This window comes from Magnolia sinica, chromosome 1, assembly GCF_029962835.1.
Source record: "Magnolia sinica isolate HGM2019 chromosome 1, MsV1, whole genome shotgun sequence".
NCBI lineage: Eukaryota > Viridiplantae > Streptophyta > Magnoliopsida > Magnoliales > Magnoliaceae > Magnolia > Magnolia sinica.
Genome location: NC_080573.1, coordinates 80,062,931 through 80,088,149, shown reverse-complemented (window position 1 = coordinate 80,088,149; position 25,219 = coordinate 80,062,931). Strand labels below are relative to the sequence as shown.

Genomic DNA, 25,219 nt, shown 5'->3' with positions numbered 1-25,219 from the left:
TTCCGTTTCTAGAACTTTTTCTCTCTCTCTTTTTTTTCGTGCTTTGAAACAGTGAGAAATGATCTCTATTTATAGTAAAAGATTTGGATCTTTGGTCAGCCTAAGAATCCCTTCGATTGGATGGATTTTCATGATTATGTTTCAATGGATAGCTGATTTCATGGGTCTTATTTTGAAACAAACTCAGGCTGTCTTGAGCCAAACTTTGGCTGACCTAAGATACATTCGGCTGGCCTAAGTTTTCAAAAAATTAAAAATCTGTATTTTTGTAAACTTGACCTAGGTCACTCTCGAGCTAACTTGAGATGATTCAGCTGGCCGAAGTCAGAGTTGGGCTGGACGAATACCCTTCAATTTTTTATATAAAAATGCAATAAATTAAATCTTAAAAACTACTAAGATGTACTTTAACCTAGGGTCTTTCCTAAGGTACTCTTTACCGGTAGGTTGGCATACAAATGATTATTCTCTTGAAATTCTTCCAAGCATTTTAATCTTAAGATGTTGAGTCGCGCTCTAATATTGAAACGTTGAAGAGAGCTGAAGTTTTCTAAAGTTCCATATACTATATATTTTGTTTACGAAATTTGACAACCTACTTGTGTGCTTAAAACATTAGCACTTATAATCTCCTCCTTTATTAAATTCATGACAAAACACAATGTATTACATATTTATCACATTCTTCACACTCATTACATTATAAATACTCAATTAATTATATAGACTTAATAACTAGAATCAAAATAATGAAGGCCTTGAATCATAAACTTTTAGCACAAGATTTCTCATGAAGAATATATTGTATGCTCCCCCTGAAAAATATACGGAAAACAACTTGTTACCACATGAGATGAGTCATCAAGAGAATTAACATTAAACATAACAAAGTTCAAATGTTTAAACAAATATTAAACATAACAAGAGTCTCATGAGTTTGAAAATATAAACCAAGATAAACAAATCATTAAATCAAGAAAGTAAACATCATTCAGACTCAAAAGAAGATGGAGCTTGCATTTCAGGATCAAAATTTTTCAAGCTCTTGCTTATACGATGGAAGTACTTTTTCATGTACTTTATGTTAAGCTTTTGATTTAAAGCCAGAGCTTACTGAGAAACATGCAAAGCATCCATCTGATGCTCTAAAAAATGTAGTCTCTTATCAAAGTTAGAAAGACGATAGTCAAATTCATCCTCATCTTCAACTGATTCTTTTTCCAATTTATTGAAAATGTCATCCATAATAACATCTTCTTCCTCTTCCTACTTATAACCACATACGCCTTGTTGCTCAGGTAGATGAGTAAAATTCATCATATGTAAATTAAAAGAGCTAAAAGAAAGCTCAGATTCCGGTGCCTCAATGGAAGGAATTTGGACTTGAAAAGATAACGTGAGAAATGTCATGAGGTAACCGAATAGAAGAGAACCATGCTTTGGGTGTATCCGATAATGAATATTGGAGTAACAAATAAGAGTCGGAAGACAAATTTTGACTCCAGTAGCTATCGCATAAATGATACAAACCATTAATGAAGTGAGATCAATTTTTTTATTAGCTCTTGCATAAATCTTAGACGTAAAAATGCGAAGAAGAACACGGTTCTTAAGAAAAAGTTTTCCAATTGGTAGGGCATTAACCTATCTCCAGTTCGCATCAAAACCACATAGCATTCTAGTAATAGATTCTCTCTTAGAATTTGACATCAATTTCATAAGATTGAGAATTAGAATTCCATCCTTTACCAATTAATTTTCCATCAAAGATGCAATGGTGGAGGGTATAATGCAAATTGCTTCCTTTAAAAATTTTATTTTAAAAAAGACGTCATTTTCTAAAGAAAGATCTGAAATAAAGGAATACATCCCTTAAACTATTGATCGGTATGCATTTCCTCCCAATTGGAAAACCTTTTCCCATCCAATCTTAGAAAGAAGCTCATGCAACCCATATTTAGTGATATGATTAAGATTAACATACCGTTCAATGATAATGCTCCTTGATCTAAAATCCTGAAAATTTTTAGGGTCATCCTCCGGTGGATGGATGGTCTAAATCTCACTAGAAATGGATCGAGACAAGGAACCGGCTTGCACTTTTCGTACAACACATTTAGATTGATATTCCATTATTTTTAATCAAGAAGGAAGCAAGAATATCAAGTAAATCAACTCTAAACAAAATAACCCAACATGAGGGTTTCAAATCTAAAGAAAAGAGCTTGAATCACAATGAGAATGCAATGAGCAAGTAAAATCAACAATAAAATGGATACAAATGCACTTACAAGCAAGCAATGGAGGATGGGTAACCAAAGAAGGTGCAGGCGGGCTAAAAAAGAAGAAGAAAATTTAGGAAAAAAGAGAAATTTTGCGTTTTTAAAAAGTGGACGATGTGGTCTTTGGTTGACCGGACTCCACGTTTGGCTAACCGAATAGTCTGGTCACTATTCAGTTAGCTAAATAAATTTTTCTTTCCTTTATTTTTTCTTTTAATACAAAAAATAAAGATAATTAAAGAAAAGGAAAAAAATAAATTAGCTTTAAGAAAATAATTATAAAAAATACAAGACAATATTATGCCTTAAATTTGAAATTTTAACACTATCAACTGACTTAGTTAGAATATCTACAAGCTACTTTTCAATTTGAATGTATTCTAGCATAATTGTCTTTTCTTCAACTAACTCTCATATATAGTGATATCTGATGTCAATATGTTTTATACGAGAGTGTTGAATATGATTTTTAAAATATTAATTGCACTGGTGTTATCACAATACAAATTCATTGTATCTTGAATTATGACATAATCAATCAGCATTTGCTTCATCCACATAAGTTGAGTACAAGCATTTCCTGCAGTAATATATTATGTTTCTTTAGTAGATAAGGATACTGAGTTTTGCTTTTTGCTCATCTAGGAGACTATATAATTTTTAATGTAGAAACATCCACCACTAGTGGATTTTCTATCATCGATATTTCCTGCCTAATTTGCATCATTATATTCTACTATTTGAATAGATGTATCATGAGGATACCACAGACCAAGATTAGCAGTGCTTGCAATATATCTAATTATTTATTTGACAATGAATAGATGAGATTTTTTAGGATCAGATTGATATCTTGCACCAATACCAATACTAAATGATATATCTAGTATACTAGCAGTTAAATAAAGCAAACTACTAATCATGCTTCGATAAAGACAAGAATCAACACTTTTACCTAATTCATCATTGGATAATTTGAGTGTTGTACTCATAGGAGTATTGAAAATTTTACCATTTTCAAATCTAAACCTTTTAACTATATTCTGTGCATACTTGGTTTGGGAGATGAAAATTTCATCTTTGAGCTGCTTTACTTGAAGTCAAAGAAAATATGTTAGCACGCCAACCATACTCACTTTGAATTCAAACTTTATAAGTTCTGCAAACTTAGACGATAAATTAGCACATGTAGATCCATAAATAATATCATCAATATAAATATGAACAATTAAGATATTATTATTGGATATTTTAACAAACAAAGTTTTGTCTACAGCCCCCATCCAAAAATTATAGCTGAGCAAAAATTTAGTTAGCTTTTCATACCATGCTCTAGGGGCTTGTTTCAAACCATACAAAGCTTTCTTAAGACGGTGCACATGATCAGGAAGTTTGAGATCTCCAAAACCCATAGGTTATTCAACATATGCTTCCTCATTCAAGTCACCATTATAAAAAAAAAAACACTCTTGATGTCCATTTGATATATTTTAAAATTTTTATAATAAGCAACAGAAATAAACAGTCTGATTGATTCAAGGTGAGCAACTGGTGCAAAGGTTTCATCATAATCAATTCTTTTTATTTGAGTATAACCTTGCACAACCAATCATGCCTTATTTCTAATAATATTTCCAAGTCCATCTAATTTGTTTTTAAAAATCCAATTAGTTCCAATAACATTTTTTATCAGATGGTTTAGGAACAAGATATCACACATCATTTTGTATACATTGATTCAGTTCATCCTGCATTGCCAAAATTCAACTTTCATCAGCTAGTGCTTCATTTATGTTAGCCAGTTCAATTTGGGAAGTAAAGAAAACATGATTGCAAATATTTTCTAATTGTCTTCTGATTTGAACACTAGAAAGAGAGTTATCAAGAATTTGATTTTTTGGATGGTTTTTTACCAACCTTAAATCAGTAGTATCTGATTTGGATGATGGTTCACTTTCATTAATCAAAATGATATCACCATCACCATCATCTTGGTGAAGACTGAGATTGATCGAATGATCATCAATTACAACATTTATAAATTCTTCAATTACCTCAGTTCTCTTGTTTAGAATTCGACATGTATGACTATTTAATTCATATCTTAAGAATATCCCTTCATCACTTTTTGCATCAAATTTTTCCAAAATTTCACGGTTATGTAAAATATAATACTTGCTTCCAAAAGTACAAAAATATTTTACACTGGACTTTTTCTCAAACTACATTTCATATGCTATTTTATTTTTTCCAGCTCTAATATAAGCACGATTAATTACATAGCAAGCAGTATTCACAGCTTCAACCCATAGGTATTTAGGCAATTTCAGACCATTCAACATAATGCTCGCCATTTCCTGTAACAATTTATTCTTCCTTTTAGCAACTCCATTTTGCTGATGTGTTTTACATTTTGAAAATTCATGCAATATACCATGGTCATTGTAATATTTATCAAAATTGTTGTTTTCGAATTCTATTCCATGATCACTTCTTATTCTGACTATAAATAATTCTTTTCAGTCTAGATGCATTTAATAAGCTTTTTGACCTCGTCAAAAGCATCTGATTCTTCTCTTGTTACCCAAGAATATCTTGTGTAGTCATCAACTAAGACTAAGAAGTATTTCTTTCCTCCTCTACTCTCCATTCTTGTTGGTCCAACCAAGTCCATGTGGAGAAGTTTCAGAAGTCTAGTATTAGTTAAGGAGTTCACTTTCTCATGACAACTCCTAATTTGCTTGCCAACTTGACAAGCATTATATACTTTATTTTCTTTCTTTCTCAGCTTAGGTAAGCCTCGCAAGTGATCTCTTTTGCTTAACTTGTAAAGATCTCTATAATTTACATGTTCAAGTTGTTGGTGCCATAATTCAGTCTCATCTATTTGGACCATGTACATAAAAGGTTTGTTGAGTAAGTATCATCAATTATATAGTAATTTTTAGAAGTTTTACAACCATTTAATATTACATTTCCTTATTTATTATCGCACATCCACGATCAGAAAATCTTACACTATGATTATTGTCACAGATTTGAGATATACTAAGAAGGTTATGTTTCAACCTTTCAACATATAAAACATTTTCAGATATATGTAAGTTAAGAAGATATACAATACCTTTACCAATGATGTAAGGCCCGTATCCTAGTCTATATCGTTCCTTATGTTCTCGCGATCCTCCTCGTCAAATTTTGACGACCCGCGACATATAGACAACATTTGCGCATGACCTTAAGTCGTATCCCATAGATCTGAATCGGCTCGACTCGAAACTTGTACCCTAGCGACCGTATCATTGTCGCGGTTCCAACACCGCGACTTGCGCACTAATGCGATACCCAGGCTAGGAGTAGTAGGCCCGCGTATATTTCGAGAAAACGCCACGCATTGCGAATCTCGAGAGAATCTCTACCCAATCTATTCCATCAATCAATCAAGTGCAAGTTAAGTACAACCCATCACATCCATCCCTCTCTTACACAAGCCATCCCCAAAGTCAACTCTCTCTTACACACACCCATACCTCTCATGTCACTCCTCTTACACACCCATTCCTCTCATCCCATCCCTCTTACAAAACACCTCTCCTCTCTCATTTTACTCCATCCCATCTTATTTCTCTACCTAAAATCACATGCAACCAAGAGAGAAAATCCTAAGGAGAGAAAAGAACCCAAGTGTGTGGCCCACTTCCTACCCCTAATCTCTCATCTCAACCCTTCACCTTTACCATCCTCCATCAAAGAAGAAGCCAATGAGCTTAACATTCCAAGGAACCAAGAAGAAGTGTAATCGGTGGGTGTTTTAGGATTAGTTTGTGATTTTTTATGATGGGCCAAGTGGGGCCTACCGATTGATGATATGGATCTCACTTTGGACCCTAGGTGTGGCTGATGACCTACCATGATTCATATGTTCATCCCATGATGAGGCCATTCTCCATGGACCCCATCATGATGTTTATTTTCCTATTGCTAGAAGGTCATCTAGACCTTGCATTTCATTGGTCAGAATGAGATTTTCACCGTTGATTTTTATGATTTGAGGGCCCACATTTGGTGTGTGGGATCCCGGTCTTTTGCAACTTCGCTCGTATGCATAAGTGTCCTAACTTGCACCGTTGATAAACCATACACTACACCCTAGTGCACCTAGAAAACTCACCTAAGTGATTTGTTCTAGATGATCTTGAGACTTCTATCATGTGGACCACGTCGTCGTTGCGATCGCAATGGTGAAAACTGCGCATCAATTCAACCTTCCGTTAGTGAGATATGACCCATCGAATGTAAGGCCCAAATTATGTATCCAGTAATACAAGCAACCTTTATTATGCTAGGCCCATTGGACTTGAGCCCATGTGAGCCTAAAACCCACTTTTAGAACATAAAAATTACCAACAAATAGGACAATTACTACATGACAAAATAAGAAGCTAGCACATATAAGATAAGTACTATAAGACAAAATTGGATTCTATCCCAAAACTCATAATTAGCTCTCTTCCCATGCCTTATAAACTAATCATGGTTCATGTCCACTTCATCCTATACATGCATCTAATGCATGTCTTGATTTGTACCACATTACTTCAAACAACTAATTGCCACACTCTACTTCATCATCCACCATGCGTCACCTACAACCCATAACTCTTATCCATCCATTAGCCACTGCATGTCTAGATTTCTTCCACCATGACCAATGAATGCTTAACACTATCCACCTCATCCAGCCACTACCTATACCATACATCACATTCCATCTCACTTTTAGCACCAATAAGATTTCATAAACTTGTCACATCATCTTGCCACTTAAACCCCCCAATTCCCTATATAAGAGTAGGAGCTCTCTTGCATATATTCTTTTCCTATACTTAGAAAAATTCTGAGATTTTTAGAGAGTGTGAGAGAGAGTGGGGCCAAGGTGTGGCCCACCATTGATCAAGAAGGAGTGGACTACACATCATCATCCAATCATTCAACCATTGAGGTGAGTTTACACCCCTCCTATCTTCCTCATCCTCCTCTTTCTTCCTCTTTTTATTTTCTTGATATGTGTGGGCCCCATTGGTGTGGAGTTCTTGTGTGTATGTATTTATGGCTATGGTGGTCAGCAAGGTGGCCCACGTCAATATGGCCCACCATGATGAACATTATATCCATACCCTTCACATATAATCCCATTTTTGTATGTGGACAACAACTTTGAAAATTCGTATAAAATCAATTATGTTAAGATCGGAGTTAAAATTTGGGAATCAAAGGAACCATAATATGAATTAACTCTGGACCAAATTTTGTAGCCATCCAACGGTCCAATCATTCGTAACATCAAGTTTACTTGGCTGCTGTCTAGCAGCACATGTAGGATTCCGATTTGCCTAAAACGGACCCATTTTTAATTCCTTTAATAACTGTATTAAACATATATTCTATTGGATTCATAGAAAATTGAACTAGCTTTCTAATGGTATATAATAAGCCTCAATCGAAGTTCGGACGGCTGAGATCTTGGCCTTATACGAAAGTTGTATTTGGAAACTTGTTATGACCATTCTTGTGTGGGCCATATCCATAATTTCAATGATCAAATGCATTTGATATTTGTTATTAACTTACTTGAGATAGTAAATAATCATATGTATGGTCCCTATGATCAGATTCTTTCATGATAAAATTTAAAAAATTCTGAACCGACAGATACTTCCGTAAGGATAAATCTTAAATTGTTTTGTATGGTCCAGATGGATCAAAGGCTTTGTATGGTTGGAAACCTATATACAGCCTAAATGATGTATTAATAAACCATACATTGGATCAGATTTTCCAACATAAAATCTGATCATAGAGATTTGATCAATATATTTCATGTGCTACTAGATGTGTATGTTGGATATATGTTGTACATAACATTCATCCTCTTATTGACCCACTTGGGTGTGGGATCACTTGTGATTTATGCATTTTATTAGTTCATCCAATCTGGAAACCCATGTATATTTTTGTGTGTCTCTTATCTATGGTTTGCTAGCATGTGGGCCACACTTGCCATTGGATCTATTTCATTTCCTTTGTACTTTCTGTTTGCTAAAATTTTTAAGTACTTGACTGTATTGCATGTAGGCCTCTTTGACACCTTTTAGTGAGCCCCACACTCTGTAGTTAAGGATCCCACTTTGGAGGATGTTTAATCCTTATATAAGTAAGCTGTGATGTCCTACCTTTTTGTCAGGAATGATCCCTAAGTATTTGGAAATTGGGCCCTAAGTTGTGATAAACCCCATTTCTGAAAATTGTCTGATTATTTGTATTTTGTACCAACTTTGGACCTCTGTAGTGGACCACACGCTGGAGATATGAGTAGGCCACCACTTGGAACCTTTAACCTATACCAATGAATAGATAAATAATATTTTACTCAGGTTAAATCAGACCCCATATGATCAGGGAGTGGATCCTAAAATGGGGTAAGGCATGGCTGTGACGAAAATTATGTGTAGAAAATTAAAGTACCTATGTTTGGCCATATACCAAATATTATGTGTGCATAACCATTTGGTCTCAGCTTATTATTTTTGAAGTACATATATAGTAAAACCAAGGGAACCTGATGGGACACTAAATGGTGGTCCCCTGTGATCATGGGATGCACTCTAGATTGGGCCAAAATTAATTCTGCACTATATTTCCTACACAGTTTCTCCAAGTACCTATGTTTAGGCCATCACTGTAATTTGTACTCACCCAACCAATGAGGCCTGCCTTATAATTTGTAAAGGCCATACATAGAGCTACCAGGTGGTTATTTTCTTTCACCATATGTAGGCCTTACGTGATCATGAATCTAACTCTAAAATGACCCAGAACCAACATTGCACCAAAAATTTGTTTGATGTAAAATTTATGTGAGACCACGTCAGTATAGTCCACCACCTTCCCGAAGAATTTAATGCAGCATCTAAACTTTAAGAAATAACTCTCAGATATTGTTGGGCTTAAAAACCTTAAGTGGGCCATTTATTATGGGCTATCTTGTATGGGCCTTACCTTTCATGTAATGAGGTTCACCTGACATGTTTTATAAATGGATGTTGTATAACTTGTAAAATATTTAGTGAACAGATCTTGCTGTCTAAATGTTCTCTTAAGACATAGGTGGCCTTAGGCCCATCTAAATGATACAACCCTAGGTCCCAAGCAGGCCTAATACTAAGAGAAATCGTTGGGAAATGAGAAACCTACAATGGTAACCTTCCTTGAGCCTATTAGGCAGCCCATTGCCTACTAGGCAGCGTGCCTTTCATACTACCTCTAGTCAAGTAGACCATGCTTAGAGAGACCTATTTCACAATGCATAAACTGGATAATTGGGCATTTTCTTAGTTTGTTGTGTATGCGGCTAGTAGGCCCAATATATGACATGAAAGATGTTAGCATGTTATCTTTTATGTTTGAGGTTGTACATTATTTCTAGTTGGTGGAATGTGTGAGGACCACTTAGTAGTGGAATTAGATCCACACCATTGAAAGCATTGTGGTTGGACATTTATGCCATTGGGTTGGCCTATTGGTTCACCAAGTGGGACTCACACTTGACCTATACGACCCTATGCCTTGAATGTAGTTCAAGTCTAGTGTAGAAGTCACACTAGGTAGGACGCACCTAGTGATGGGTGAGATGATAATACATATATGGTAACATGGTAATGATGATTGTGAGTTGTTGGTTGAAATGATAGATATGATTTAATGGATGGTGAATTATAACATATGCATCGATGATAAATGAGTAATTATTTATAGTACTTATGACATTGTTTATGTTAATCATGAAGTAAAAATGATCCTCATGATAATAATGATGATATTATATATATATATATATATATATATATATATATATATGCATGATGATAAAACATGCTAGTTGACCACCATGCTTGATATCCAAGTGATAATAATGCACGTATTGATTGTCATGATGATAATGTGGATAAGAAAACCATATTTTACTTGATGCGTGGATAATGATAAATAAATGATGTTGGTGGACATAAGGATAATCATATGCATGATAGACAACTAATGCCTAGGGCATGTATAATGACAATATTGGATAGTGGCCATGATATTAATGATGCATGTGAATTCCTATATGTTATGGACTCTATGCACATGATTGCATGATACATGTTATGAGGATAAATTTGATGCTTGAGTGATGTTTATGATAATGATGATGCATGTTAGAACTTGTGTACCACCATAACCTATACATCTTATGTATATGCGTGTTATAGGAGCCTTGGCGGCCATTCGTTAAGTATTCACAAGAGGTATAGGGCCTCAGTGTGCTATTGAAGACACTTAAATATATGGACCCTTACGTCACATTGGCTATTCTTGTGTTTAGGCTGATTATTGTTTATATCTGATAGTCATGCTAGTGTACCGAGTCTAGTAGGACACACTGAGAATATGTTTAGTATAACATCATAATACATGCCCATACGCATCATTTGCATGCTTGTTATGAGGAGTGATTGATTATAACGTGTGCGATTAGGCTGGTTGTTTTTGGGACTCCTTGAGAGATGGAGTTGCCCCACATGAGCACGTGGTACACGCATGATTGTTACATGACTGGATAGTGTGACTCATACATCTAACATTTGTGTGACATGTTTACTGTACGTCATACTGACATCAACGTTGTGGCTTTCATAAGTATATCATGGATAGCCAGCTGGGACACCGAAAATGTTTGGTTTGAGCATATGGCACCTTGGATGTCCGTGGGTGAAAGTTCCTAAACCCCCTTGGCCATGGGGATGCTCCAACGTCTAGACCGAGTGGATACATGAGCGCCCGAGTGTCGAATATCAGTAGGCCACTGTGTAGTGGTCGGTTGAAAGGGGTGTGGCCTTATTCGTTCGAGGGTAGGGGGCAAAGCTAGGCTGAGTCTGACCAGCTCATAAATGGGTCCATTATCGATGAGCCGGGTAGATATTTGCAGACTACTGGCCAGGCAAGTAGTAAGGTCTTTTCCACTTGCATGATTGCATGTCCAGTTGGGGAGGCAATCTGGTGTGGAGTGTACTAGACTCCGGTGATATCCTAGAGATGTACGGTACTGATATGTCGACTTATTAAGCAGGCGTTACGTACTCAACATTTAACTCATTCATTCATTCATTCACTATCCACTCGGGCTGGTGGTGTGCAACCAAATTATTATGTGTACCTTCACAATGGCCAGGATTTTGATTGGGCGTGCGACCAACCTGAGATCAGGAGTTTGCCACATTGAGTCTAGCTATCCAAATTTAGGTATGAGATTGGTTTGGATAGAAATCCCTTGTGATGAACCCCACAGGTTGCGATATCACGTATTATCATCTCGACTATACACTGCAGCTTTGTCAGTTCTTTTGCATTGCATACTTCATTACTTCTTCTGCATATGACATATTGTGATACCCCATCACTATGGTCACATGTGGGCGGACACACGTGGGCGGACGCTGATGTGAGCGGGGCCTAGTGGGCCTGGGCGAGCTACGAGTGGTTGGCAAGCTACTGTGCACACAGTGAAGGCAGAATCTTGTCCCACATATTTATAGATTCATCAGGATTTGCATATTACATTGTATCCTCAACATATAATATTTAGTTTATTCTATCCTTGTACTCGAAATGATTACACATCAGCCTTGCCTTTCCATCATATGTCATATAGTAGAAAATGAATTTTGGTTCATGGTCGCTTGTTGAGTGACATGCCTATTATTGATGTCATGTTTATGATAACCTGTATAGTTATACGACATGCTTGATTGATAACCTACTCACCTATGATAACATAATTGGTTGATAACATGTCTATGGTTGTTTTGGATGTCTTTACGGGAGCGCTCTGATAAGACGTGTTTTACTCCCGACACGCAGTAGACTCGCGAGCTGTGGTTTACTCATACATATGACTTACACTTTTTCAGGATGCATACAAGAGCTGTTAGAGTTTGTTATTCTTTCCTTCATTACTGTTGAGCCGGTGCACCATCTTATGTGTGACATGTTGAACAGGTTCGTCTCTTCGATATGCGTTGATACCATGTACAAAATGTGTAACCATTTAAACAGATTAACAGTTCAAAAAAAATTTCACACTGAAAATTCTCCTTATAGGACCCCAAGATCGGAATCTGGCATATGGGTGTTGGGGTCGAGAATGGGATACTACAAAGGCTGTCAGCCCCAGATTCGGCAATCAAAAATTTTGTGAGCCCAGTTTCCGAGTTTGGGGCGTGACACGATGGGACCCATTTGATGTATGCTTTGTATCTTGTAAAGGGAGCTCATAATGGCAGAGCTCCCTTCACTACTCGACTCTCTCTCTCTCTCTCTCTCTCTCTCTCTCTCTCTTTCCCTGTTGATGGCCCACCATCATGATGCATGAGTGTTATCTACGCCATCCATGTGTTGGGCCCACCTTGCTGCTTGTCCGTTGGGACAGGCCTGGATGAAGGAAAAATACAAATATCAGCTGATCCAAAACTATGGTGGGCCACCACATGGGACCCACCTTGCTATATGTTTACATCCACACCGTCTAGACCCTGGATGGTGGTACCCAGCGTGATGTATGTACTGTCCACACCGTCCAGCGTGGGACGGTGCTAGACGCACCATGATGAATGTGTTTCATATCCACAACGTCCGTCCATTTTGCTGGACACGGGGCCACCTTGAAGATGTGTTCATCTAGGCCGTTCGTTAGCAGAACGTCCAGCACGCCTGGACAAAAGAGAAAACACAAATATAGCTTTAATTCAGAGCTGGTGGGCCACACGTGTGGACCCGCCTGATGTATCTTTGTATCCACACCGTCCAGATAGGCTGGACGATGGGGCCTGCTGTGATGTATGCACTGTCCATCGTCCAGCAAAGGATGGTGGGACCCACATGATGTAACTATTTTGTCCACGCCGTCCATTGCCTGGACGTGGACCCCATGTGACGTATGTGTTACACCCACGCTGTCTAGCGGCTGTGGGGCCCACGTGATATATGTGATGTAATCCACATCGTCCAGTTGTTTGGGACAGTGTTGGATGCACCATGATGTAAGTGTTTTATCCACGCTGTCCAGCCTTTGGACGTGGGACCCACCTGCTGTATGTGTGGGGGTCCACCATGATGTATTTGATCCAACCGTCCAGCTACTGTGGACCCCACCGTGATGTATTTAATCCACACCATCCAACAACCTGGGATGATGGGATCCACCATAATGTATGTGTTGTATATCTGTGCTGGCCATCAGTTGGTGGGGCCCATTAGTGATGTGCAAGACCCACCTCAATGTGTGTGTTTTAAGCACACTGTCCATTTGTTTTTCTGGACCATAGGGCTGGCCTATGAGACCCACCTTAATGTATATGAAGTCTATGTGATGAGGCCCAATATGATGTATGTGATGCCCTTGTATGAGGCCCAATGTGGTGCATATGAGGCCCATTTGCTGATGCCCAATATGATGTATGTTATGCCCTTGTATGAGGCCCACTATGATGTATGTGTTACACACACCATCCTCCCAATGTGCCTAGATCATGGGTTGTTTTATGAGGCCCACTGTGATGTATATGCATGAGGCCCTCGTGTGAGGCCAATTGTGGTGCATGTGAGGCCTATGTGATGAGGCCCAATGTGAGGTATGTGAGGCCCTTGTATGAGGCCCAATGTGGTGTATATGAGGCCCATGTGATGAGGCCCAATATGATGTATGTGATGCCCTTGTATGAGGCCCACTATGATATATGTGTTACACACACCATCCTCCCATTGTGCCTAGATCATGGGCTGTTTTATGAGGCCCATTGTGATGTATATGAGGCCCTCGTGTGAGGCCCATTGTGGTGCATATGAGGCCTATGTGATGAGGCCCAATGTGAGGTATGTGAGGCCCTTGTATGAGGCCCAATGTGGTGTATATGAGGCCCATGTGATGAGGCCCAATATGATGTATGTGATGCCCTTGTAGGAGGTCCACTATGATGTATGTGTTACACACACCATCTTCCCATTGTGCCTAGATCATGGGCTATTTTATGAGGCCCATTATGATGCATATAAGGCCCTCGTGTGAGGCCTATTGTGGTGCATATGAGGTCTATGTGATGAGGCCCAATTGTGATGTGTGATTCTACCATGATGTATGTGATAATGTTTATGATGCCCATCCATCTCCTAGCTAGAATAAAGACTATGGGCCCCCATTATAGGATAGGTTCTAAATGGGACATGCCTTGGGAGAAATGATGGTTAAATGTCCACATTATAAGAACAATGGTGGTTAAATGCCCACTCTATAATCCTCCCTAGGGCCCGTTGATTAGGCCCATTCTCATCTCCTCTTAGTGGGCTAACCCAAGCTGTTGGGTCCCCACCGTTATTAGTATGATCCATCTCACCTTATTGGGCTATCCCAATTCATTGGGACCCTATTGACATTAGCATGATCCACCTCATTGGGCTATCCTAAACTGTTGGGCCCACATTGATGTAGTGATTCCCACCTTACCTTGTTGGGCTAACCCAAATCATTGAGCCCTCATTGATAAATGATGCTTTCCACCATACCCTGTAGGACTACCTAAACCTTGGAACCCATCTTGTGGTCATACCGGGCCTTCTATAGGAAATATGGTCCACCTAGATATATGTGTTTGCCCAAGCTTAGTGACCAAACCTAAGGCCCACATAGATGATGAGCCGGCTACCCGATCCGTTTGTAAAGGACACATAGTCCTAGATGTATGGACCCCACCATAGTCCACCTTATATTCATATCAGGCCCCATAAAAAGGCCCAGTTATTACATGATAGAGAGGGTGAGGAAGCCCACTTGTGGTACCTAGACTCATTCTCTTAACTCACCTTGTTGTATACTTGCTTGACTCACCCCGTAAGATGTGCCCCATCTTTGTAAGCAATTGCTAGAACCTCAGTGTTATGTATGTATCATCCACACCATCTATTTACCTTTTTGGGATGAATGTGAGACCCACACGTGACGTTAGTATGTCATCTAAGCCATCCACCGTCTGTAGGAGAGTATATCATCATCCCTTGCCATAGACGGGAGAATGTGTAGTATCAGATTTAGTATATCCACTATATAGAGCCTATCTCGATGTACGGGTTATATCTGTCATCCTTCCAGTAGACCCTGTCATCCTTCCCCACTGTTTCTATTTCTCTATTTTAGATTGCTTTTCATTCCTATTCTGTGATTGCTACTATTCTTTATTTCATATTCCGCTGTATTTATTTTTAATTTGGCATAGTCTTATTCACTCCCCCTCTAGGACATATAACTTGGCCATTTCAAGTGGAATCAGAGCCTAATAGCTCACTCTTATTGCTTTTATTTGGATTTAATTCCTGAGCTAACGATCTCAACTATATAAAAGATGTCAAATTTTGATAGCCTATCAGTCACTAGGCCTCCACCCTTTGATGGCTCCAACTATGCCTATTGGAAAGCCAGGATGAGAATCTTCCTCAAATCAATGGATGAGAGTGTGTGGCAAGCCACAATGACTGAATGGAACCCACCTACCACTGAAGTGATTGGTATTGATGGTTCAAAATCAATGAAAGTAACACCATATTTCTCATGGACCATCCTTCAGAAAAATGAAAGTAGTGCCAATGCAAAAGCACTAAATGCAATCACTTGCGCACTATCACTGGATGAGTTCAAAAGAATCATATCCTATGATACTGCAAAGCAAGCCTGGAATATATTAGAAATGACACATGAGGGTACTACAATTGTCAAAAAATCTAAAGTCCAACTCCTCACAACTAAATTTGAAGAAATTCATATGGAGGAAAATGAAATGTTTATGGACTTTTACATAAGATTAAATGACATTATAAACTCAATGTGGGGTCTTGGTGATAAAATCCCAGAAGGTAAAGTGTGTGCAAAGATACTATGCTCACTTCCTGAACGGTTCAACTCTAAGATAACCGCAATCCAAGAACTTCGTGATACAGATAATATGAGGGCAGAAGAACTAGTTGGTTCTTTACAAACCTATGAGTTAAACTTTAAAGCTCCTAAAAGTAAATCCATTGCTCTCAAATCTTCTAAAGTTATTTCTCAAGAAAACTCGAATTTAGAAAATTCTGAAGACGATATAGCTCTTTTAGTGAAGAAATTTTACAAGATTTTCAAAAGCAAGAAAATGGTAGATTTTCAAAAATCAAATGATAAGAAAAGATATAAACCTAGATCTAAAAGTTGGAAGTCTTTGAAAGATAGTCAATGTTACAACTTCCAAGAGTATGAGCACTTTACAAACAAATGTCCTAAAAAGGACAAAACAAAAAGAAAGGGTATGTTGGCTACTTGGGATGAATCATCTGATTCTGAAGCTTCTTCTGAATCAGAAGATTCTGAGACCGAGTCGGGTAGTGAAGTTAAAGCCCTTATGACTCTAGCCAAATTCGCTTTTTCAGATCATGATGATTCGACTGGCGAAGAAAATCTGAACAGTGATTATGAAAATGAAGATGATCTTCAAGATGCTTACAATGCCCTATACAAGGAAAGTTGTAAAATTGCTGTCAAACTTAAACTTCAAAAATAAAAGTTTTTTAAATTCAAAGAATGTTTTGAATCACTTGTTTTAGAAAAATTCCAAATTTTAGATTGTTTTGAAAAATCAAAATGCGATTTAGAATTCAAAACCTCGCTGATTGAAAATCTGAAATCTGAAAATGAGATACTTAAAAATGAAGTAACTTCTCTTCTGAGTTTAAAGGATACCTGGAGGTATGCCCAAGGAGATCCAAAGTTAGAAAAATTATTATCCAAATCAAGAAAAAGTGGCGATCGATCCAGATTGGGCTATGATAAGAATACAACTCTTAATCAAAAGTATACTCCTCCCAAGTTTGTGAAAGGAGAATCCTCAAACTCAAAAGTGAAAAGTACTTATCAAAGTTTTTCTAAAAATATAAAAACTTTTCAAAAACATAAAAGTAGCCATGTCAACTTTAAAAATCAGAACCGAAACCCTCTTGCTGAAAAGATAGTAGATTTACTCAAGGAGCTCTTAAAATCTAACTCAGTAGGTCTTACTTAAAACATTAGTCAGAAGAAAACCAACCATACTCCTAAACCCAAAACAGTTCTGAAATGGGTTCCTAAAGTTGGCTGCTTGGTTTCTCACACCGCTTTCAAAGCTACAAATCATTCAAAGTGGTACCTAGACAGTGGATGCTCAAGGCATATGACTGGTGATAAAGGTTTATTCACCGATCTCAAAGACATGACTGATGGTTCAGTCACATTTGGTGACGGCAGTAACTACAAGATTATGGGCCAATGTACTGTTAAACTCTATAACCTTCCTTTGTTTAAAAATGTTTTATATGTTGAAGGTCTAAAACATAACTTGCTTAGCATATCTCAAATATGCGACAATAACCATAATGAACGGTTTTCTAATCAAAGTTGTGAGATTCTAAACAACAAGGGTTTAGTAATACTAACTGGACGTAGAACGTCTGAAAACTACTATATTGTTAGCGAATCCAGCTCATCTAATCAATCATGTTACATGGTCCAAACAGACGAGTCTGATTTGTGGCACAAACGTCTTGGACATGTACATTACCGAAATCTATATAGATTGAGCAAATGGGAACTTATAAGAGGTTTACCCAGACTACAAAAATTAGATAAAATATGTGCTGAATGCCAGATTGACAAACAAACAAGGAACTCACACAAAAAGGTGAATTCCAATACCACATCAAGACCACTCAAGCTTCTCCATATGGATCTAGTAGGACCTACCAGGACGAAAAGTTGAGGTAGCAAAAGATATATTTTGGTAATAGTAGATGACTTTACCAGATATACATGGGTTGTCTTCTTAAGGGACAAATCAGAAACCCTTGAAGAAGTAAAAAAGGTTCTCAAAAGGATTCAAACTGAAAAAGGTTCTTAAGTTAGTAAGATTCGTAGTGATCATGGATCTGAATTTGAGAATAGCAGTTTTGAGAAGTTCTGTAGCGACCAGGGAATATTACATGAATTCTCAGCGCCCAAAACTCCACAATAAAATGGTATAGTTGAAAGAAAAAATAGAGTGCTTCAAGAAATGACTAATGTCATGTTGAATAGTATGAAGCTCTCTAAGAATCTTTGGGCTGAAGCAGTCAATACAGCTTGCTATATTATTAACCGGGTTTACACTAGTAAAGGTAATAATAAAACGGCTTACGAAATGTGGTTCGATAAAAAGCCTACTATCAAATACTTTCGAGTTTTTGGCAGCAAGTGCTATATTTTACGAGATCGTGAAAATCTGGAAAAGTTTGATATGAAGAGTGATGAAGGGATCTTTCTAGGATATTCTTTAAACAGTCGAGCTTATAGGGTTCTGAACAAAAGGACCGGTGTGATTCAAGATTCCATCAATGTGGTCCTTGATGATGACTTAAACACACCAGTCTCAAATTCAAATAATGATGAAGTACTAGTAATTGATAAATCTGATATTTCATCTAATCAGACTGATTCTGAACTGAGGACTGTTAAAGATCATCCAACCACACAGATTGTTGAAAACCCTCTCACTGGTGTTTGTACCCATAGACAACTTGAGGATATATGCAATTACATATGTTTTACATCTCAGATAAAACCATCTAACGTAAAAGAAGCTCTTGCTGATGAAAATTGGATTATTGCGATGCAAGAAGAACTTAACCAATTTGTGAGAAATGATGTTTGGTATCTTGTACTTAGACTTAAAGATAAACACATTATTGGAACCAAATGGATTTTCAAAAATAAGTCTGACGAACTTGGCAATATAATTAGAAACAAGGCTAGGCTAGTGGTACAAGGTTACACTCAAATTGAAGGTATTGATTATGATGAAATATTGGTACCAGTAGCACGTCTTGAATCAATCAGACTCTTTATATCCATTGCGTGTTTTGGAAAGTTTAAGATTTACCAAATGGATGTGAAAAGTACATTTTTAAATGGCGATCTGCATGAGGAAGTTTATGTTGAACAACCAATGGATTTTGAAGACCCCAAAAATGCTGATCATGTATAGTCTTAAAAAGGTACTTTGCGATTTAAAACAAGCTCCTAGGGCATGGTACGAGAAACTAACAAAGTTTCTATTAAGCCATAAATTTCAAATAGGATGTGTTGATAAAACTCTGTTTATCAAAAAACATAAGGATCACATCTTATTAGTACAAATCTATGTTGATGATATCACTTATGGATTTACCTGTACTGACATGACTATTGAGTTTGCAGATTTGATGAAATATCAGTTTGAAATGAGCTTGGTTGGGGAATTGAATTATTTCCTCGGGTTGCAAGTAAAATAAAAACCTGATGGAATATTCATTTCTCAATTTAAATATGCTATGAATTTGATTAAGAGATTTGGATTTGAGAATGGTAAGAACTTTGATACTCCTATGAGTACAACCTTGAAACTCTCAAAAGATTCTGCAGGTAAAAATGTGGATCCGAAATTATATCGAAGTATGATTGGTAGTCTATTGTATTTAACTGCTAGTAGACCAGATATCACTCTAAGTGTTGGTATTTGCACTAAATATCAGTCTGAACCTAAAGAGTCGCACTTGACTGCTGTCAAGAGGATTATACGATATGTCGCAAGTACTGTTAATCTAGGTCTCTGGTATCCTCATGAAACTAGTGTTTAATTAGTTGGGTACTCGGATGCTGACTGGGCTGGTAATCTTGATGATCAAAAATCAACCAGTGGTGGTTGTTTTTATATCGAAAACTGTTTAGTTTCTTGGTTTAGCAAGAAACAAAGTTCTATATCACTTTCAACAGCTGAAGCTGAATATATCGCAGCTGGTAATGCGTGTACATAGCTTGTTTGGATGAAATGTATGCTAAGTGATTATGAAATTAAACAGGATTCTATGTTATTATATTGTGATAATTCCAGTGCCATAGATATTTCAAAAAATCCAATTCAGCATTCTCGTACTAAGCACATTAACATTAGATTTCATTATATTCAGGAATTAGTAGAAGAAAAAGTTATATCTTTGGAATATATCCCTACCGAGAATCAACGTGCTGATATTTTCACTAAACCGCTCGACAAAAGCAGGTTTAACAAAATGAAATTTGATCTCGGCATGTGCATTTTCAAATGATTAATTATGCCTATTTGTATCATAGTGTGTATATTTGCTAGTTTAGTTTTCAAATCTTGAAAAATTTACAAAAATCAGATTTTTTGGCCTATACTCAACCGGTCGTGTATATTCATGACCAGTCGTGAATTGCATGGATTCACTTAAAATTTGGGAGAAACATCTTCTTCTTCATTTCAACTTCTCTCTCCAACGAGCCGGCACACGACTAGTGGAACCCATCTTCCAAAATCTACAAGGTTAGTGCTCCATTTGCATTTTACTTGTAGATTTGTGTCTAGGTTGCTTCTATTTCTCTCTTGGAGTTGTCTATTTCGAATTTAGTTGAGATTTGGGGATTTTCTTTTGAAAAATCTGATTTGAGAAAACCCATTTCTTAATCCTTTACAACTCTTGTTAAGGGTCAAATATTACATATCAGACCCCAGTTATTGCCTGATTTTACGTACATGATAATGCTTAATGACATATTTTAATTGTGTTTTTATTGCAGGATTTAATCAGGAGCGTGGACTGAAAAATAGTATTAAAAGCGTGGATTTGACACTTCAAAGTCACCAGAGTAAGGGACGCACTCCAGAGAACCAAGACTGAAGAATTTACATGCGAGGGATCCGAGGAAATCAAGTCATTCACGTTAAAGAGGCCCGAAATTGGTAAAGAATGCAAGATCACATAGTTCCCGCTATCTGATTGGCTCAAAAATTTATACATGGCCTGAGGGCCATAAATTAACCGTACATATCAAATTTTAACCCTCGGATCACTATAGAAGTGCGCCAACTGACAGATCAGACCATAAACCGTTGATTTTGGGCCCACCTGATATCTGAAGCTGCCTCAAATCTGGTCTCAACGTCTTAAATAGGGAGGTTAATCGAATGAATGGATTGGATTTTGCAAGATCATCACAATGGGCCCCGTATGTACAGCGTGTGTACATAATGTACACACGTGCCGCCGCGCGCCGAACCAAGTAAGGCGGGTCAGCAGCGCTGACCCGCGTCTCCTTCTCAATACGGCAACTGTCGTTTGGCACTGTTGTAATGGATGGACGATGTCCGTTTTGCGGACGCTAGTGGGCCCCACAGAATGACCGTACGGATGATCCAAGCCGTCCATCGTGTAGAGGGCCACAAATTCATCAAACCTATGCTGACTGTTTGTACCCATGCAAGCACACGTGCGCGATACAGAGGCCATAAGTGGACTAGCCTGCAACGTTCAAATTGATTTTTTTGCATGATTTCTTCTCTGGTCTGAGTCAATGGGCATTCAAAACCATCCGTTTCTGACTGAAATTTTGAGGGCAATCTAATGGACGGGGTCGATTTCCATGAAAGCACCTCTGTGGGGCCCACCGATCATGACAACGCCGGACATGTGAAAGGCTACGCACGTCCGTGAAATCCGATTTTCCAGGCGGTTGTGGCCCACCATCTTTGATCATATGGCAGATCTGAACCGTCCATCGTGTAGGCTAGCCAAAATACTTCCAAGAGACGTTGATTTTATAGAAATAATGCAAGGAACGGGAGAGTTATGAAGCCCCGAACTTGGCTGCAAAAAGGCTTTCGCTGCGTTTGCAATAGCTTTCCAAATCCGATTTCCACCACTCCAACAGCTATAAAAAGAGTTCCAAAACGTGGAGAAGGGGGTGTGCTTGAATAGGGGATGTGAGATAGAGAAAGAGAGGCGGAGAGAGAAGTGTTAGGAATTTTTATATATATTTTCTTTATTTTTCTTCTTTTTCCTATGAATTATGTTGAGATTTAGTCTGATTATGTTAGGTTAAACCTCTTAGCTAGGGCTAAGAGGTGAAGCTTGTGGCATGATGGGACTGACTCTATGCCTTTGATTTATGCTAGACTGACTGATGTTGATTTTAGTTCAATTAAAAGGAATACTTTCAGTTTTTTTTTAATGGTTTGTTGTGACTGAAATTACAATAGATCTGCGATGTCTTTGAGTATTTCTTCCTCCTGTTGATGTTTATGACGTCAGGAAGCCCTGTTGTTCACCATCGTCTCATGGGCATGGTTGGATGACAGTATCCTTCCTAACTTTCATGCATTGTTGATTGGTTGGTAATTAGTTTATTTCGGTTGTTTGCTTTGTCTCCTGGGTATGGTTTGATGATGGAATCCATTCTAATTCATATACCTTTCATCTTGCAAAGATTAGATCAAGTAAGTTTAGTTTGATTTCCATGATTCTTGATGCAGGCATAAGATCTCCCTAATCTCTACAAGTGGATCCTCTGAATCCCTAGTTTCCTTCCTCTGAATTCCTTAATTTTTAGATTAGTATTTCACTATCATTCATCAATTTATATTTAATTTAGATTTCATCTTAGGCTAGTTCTATTTCTACCTAGTTTCAGTTAACATACAAGTATCAGACCCTTGGAATTCGACCTTGGTCTCACCGAGTTTATTACTACATCACAACCCTATACTTGGGGAGTGAACAAGTTTTTGGCGCCGTTGCCGGGGATTGACGGTTACGTTTTTCTGAAATTAACTAGTTTTAGGATTAGTTTAAGATTAAGATTTTTTCTAACTTTAGGTTTAGATTTTCTATTTTAAAAACTAACCTGTTTTCCTGTTTTGTAGGATCCTGACACAAACTTTTATATTAGTAATCCCTTTCTAATTCCTCTACTTTTTTTATTTTTAGAATTAGGGTTTGAATTTTAGAAATTTCTAATTCTAGTATTTTTCTATTTTTAGGAAATAGAAAACTTTCCTCTTTTTTGAAACTAGGTTAGTTATTTCCCTTTTTAGAAATTCTTTCTAATTTTATAAACTAACTCATCTTTCCTTTATTTTATTTTTAGAAACTTTCTAACTCTGGAACTTTCCTTTTTAGAAACTAATTTCTTTTGTTTTCTTTTACAGGATCTTAACATAGGAACTTCTCATTTGGTACCATCTTTCTAACTTCTCCTCTTACTTTCTGTACTTTTCTAATTTTAGATTTAGATTCTTCTTTTAAGTAACTTTCTATTTTCTAGTTTTAGAAATTTTTTTTTTTTTTTTTTTTTAGAAACTAACTTTCTATTTTTATTTTTAGTAACTTTCTAATTCTAACTCTTTTAGAATCTAACTTTGTTTCCTAATTTATTTTAGAAATTTCCACTTTCCTTTAGGAATTTCTTCTTTTAGAAACTAGTTTACTTCTATCTTTCTTTTTAAGGATTTTCTAATTTTAGACTTTCTTTTTAGAATCTGACTTATTTTGTTTTCTTTTGTAGATTTTTAATGTAGGGACTCCAATTTGGTAACTTCTTTCCAACCCTCTCTTTCTTTCTAGATTTTCTTTTCCTTTTTTAGGATTAGGTTTCGAATTTGATTGAGGGTTGTGAGTGTTTCATGCCCTAGTGGGCCCATGGCAACACTCGACGTCTCTTGACTGAAGGAGGATTGGTTGAGGGGTTGACTATCCATCACGGGACTAGACACCACTCGAAATCCCCTGAGTTAATTGAAGTGATGGCTGAGAACCAACCTCTTCTACCTCAACCCAGGGTGGAGGACATTCAGGATGAGAATGAGGTGCATCAAGCACCCCCGCCTCGTACTTTACGAGATTATTTACAACCAGCGGGGGTGAGTACGCCCTCATGCATGATTTTTCCTGAAAATACAGGACATATGGACATCAAGCCAGGGGTTATCCAACTCCTTCCTAAGTTCCATGGGCTTGAATCTGAAGAACCATATTTACATTTGAAAGAGTTTGATGAGATCATAACCACTTTATATTTTCAAAATGTGTCTGAGGACACAGTCAGGCTAAGACTCTTTCCTTTTTCCTTAAAGGAGAAGGCTAAGACGTGGTTACATTCACTGCGTCCTAAATCCATTGGCACATGGAATGATATGCAAAGGGAATTTATAAAGAATTTTTTTTCACATAATAAAACGATTACCCTTAGAAAAGCAATCATGAACTTCACCCAAAAGGAGGATGAAACATTTTACCAATGTTGGGAAAGGTTCAAGGATTTGGTCAGTTCATACCCACAACACGGCTTTGAAACGTGGCGCATTAAAAATTTTTCTATGATAGACTGACATTTTCCATGCGCCAAATGGTCGAGACAATGTGTAATGGAGAATTCATTAATAAAAATGTCGACGAGGTATGGGATTACCTTAATAGTCTTGCTGAAAAAACACAATCATGGGATTATTACCCAAAATTGAACACCACGTCTAAGCCGACTCAATTAAAGGAGAAATGTGGATTGTATCTCTTGAAAGAAGAGGATGATCTCAAGTGTAAAGTGACCACGCTCATAAGGAAAGTTGAGGCCATTGAAGGAAAGAAGGATAAGGTTAATGAAAGTGTTTGCGGCATCTGTGATTGCAATATTCATACAACTGAAAATTGTCCTACAATACCTGCCTTTCGAGAAGTGTTAAATGAACAATCCAATGCTGTAAATAATTATCAAAGACCTTTCAATGGACTAACCTCTAATACGTACAATCCTGGTTGGAAAAATCATCCAAACTTTAGTTGGAGAAATGGACAAACTGCTACCCCTCAAAGTTTCTTCAATCAAAATCTAATTCAGGGAAAACCTCAAGAAGAACCGGTTCAAAATTCCATGCAAGAGCTGACCCAGGCAATGCGAGATTTTATGCAAAAGATGGATTCAC

At 37.4% G+C, this 25,219-nt stretch overlaps 1 non-coding gene across 1 annotated transcript; it reads right to left on the bottom strand.

Annotated features, from left to right (window-relative positions):
- Nucleotides 1-24,481: 24,481 nt before the first annotated feature.
- LOC131222801 (small nucleolar RNA R71) lies at nucleotides 24,482-24,588 on the bottom strand. The gene has a single exon (XR_009160189.1). It is a non-coding gene; the product is annotated as a small nucleolar RNA R71 (small nucleolar RNA).
- Nucleotides 24,589-25,219: the final 631 nt, after the last annotated feature.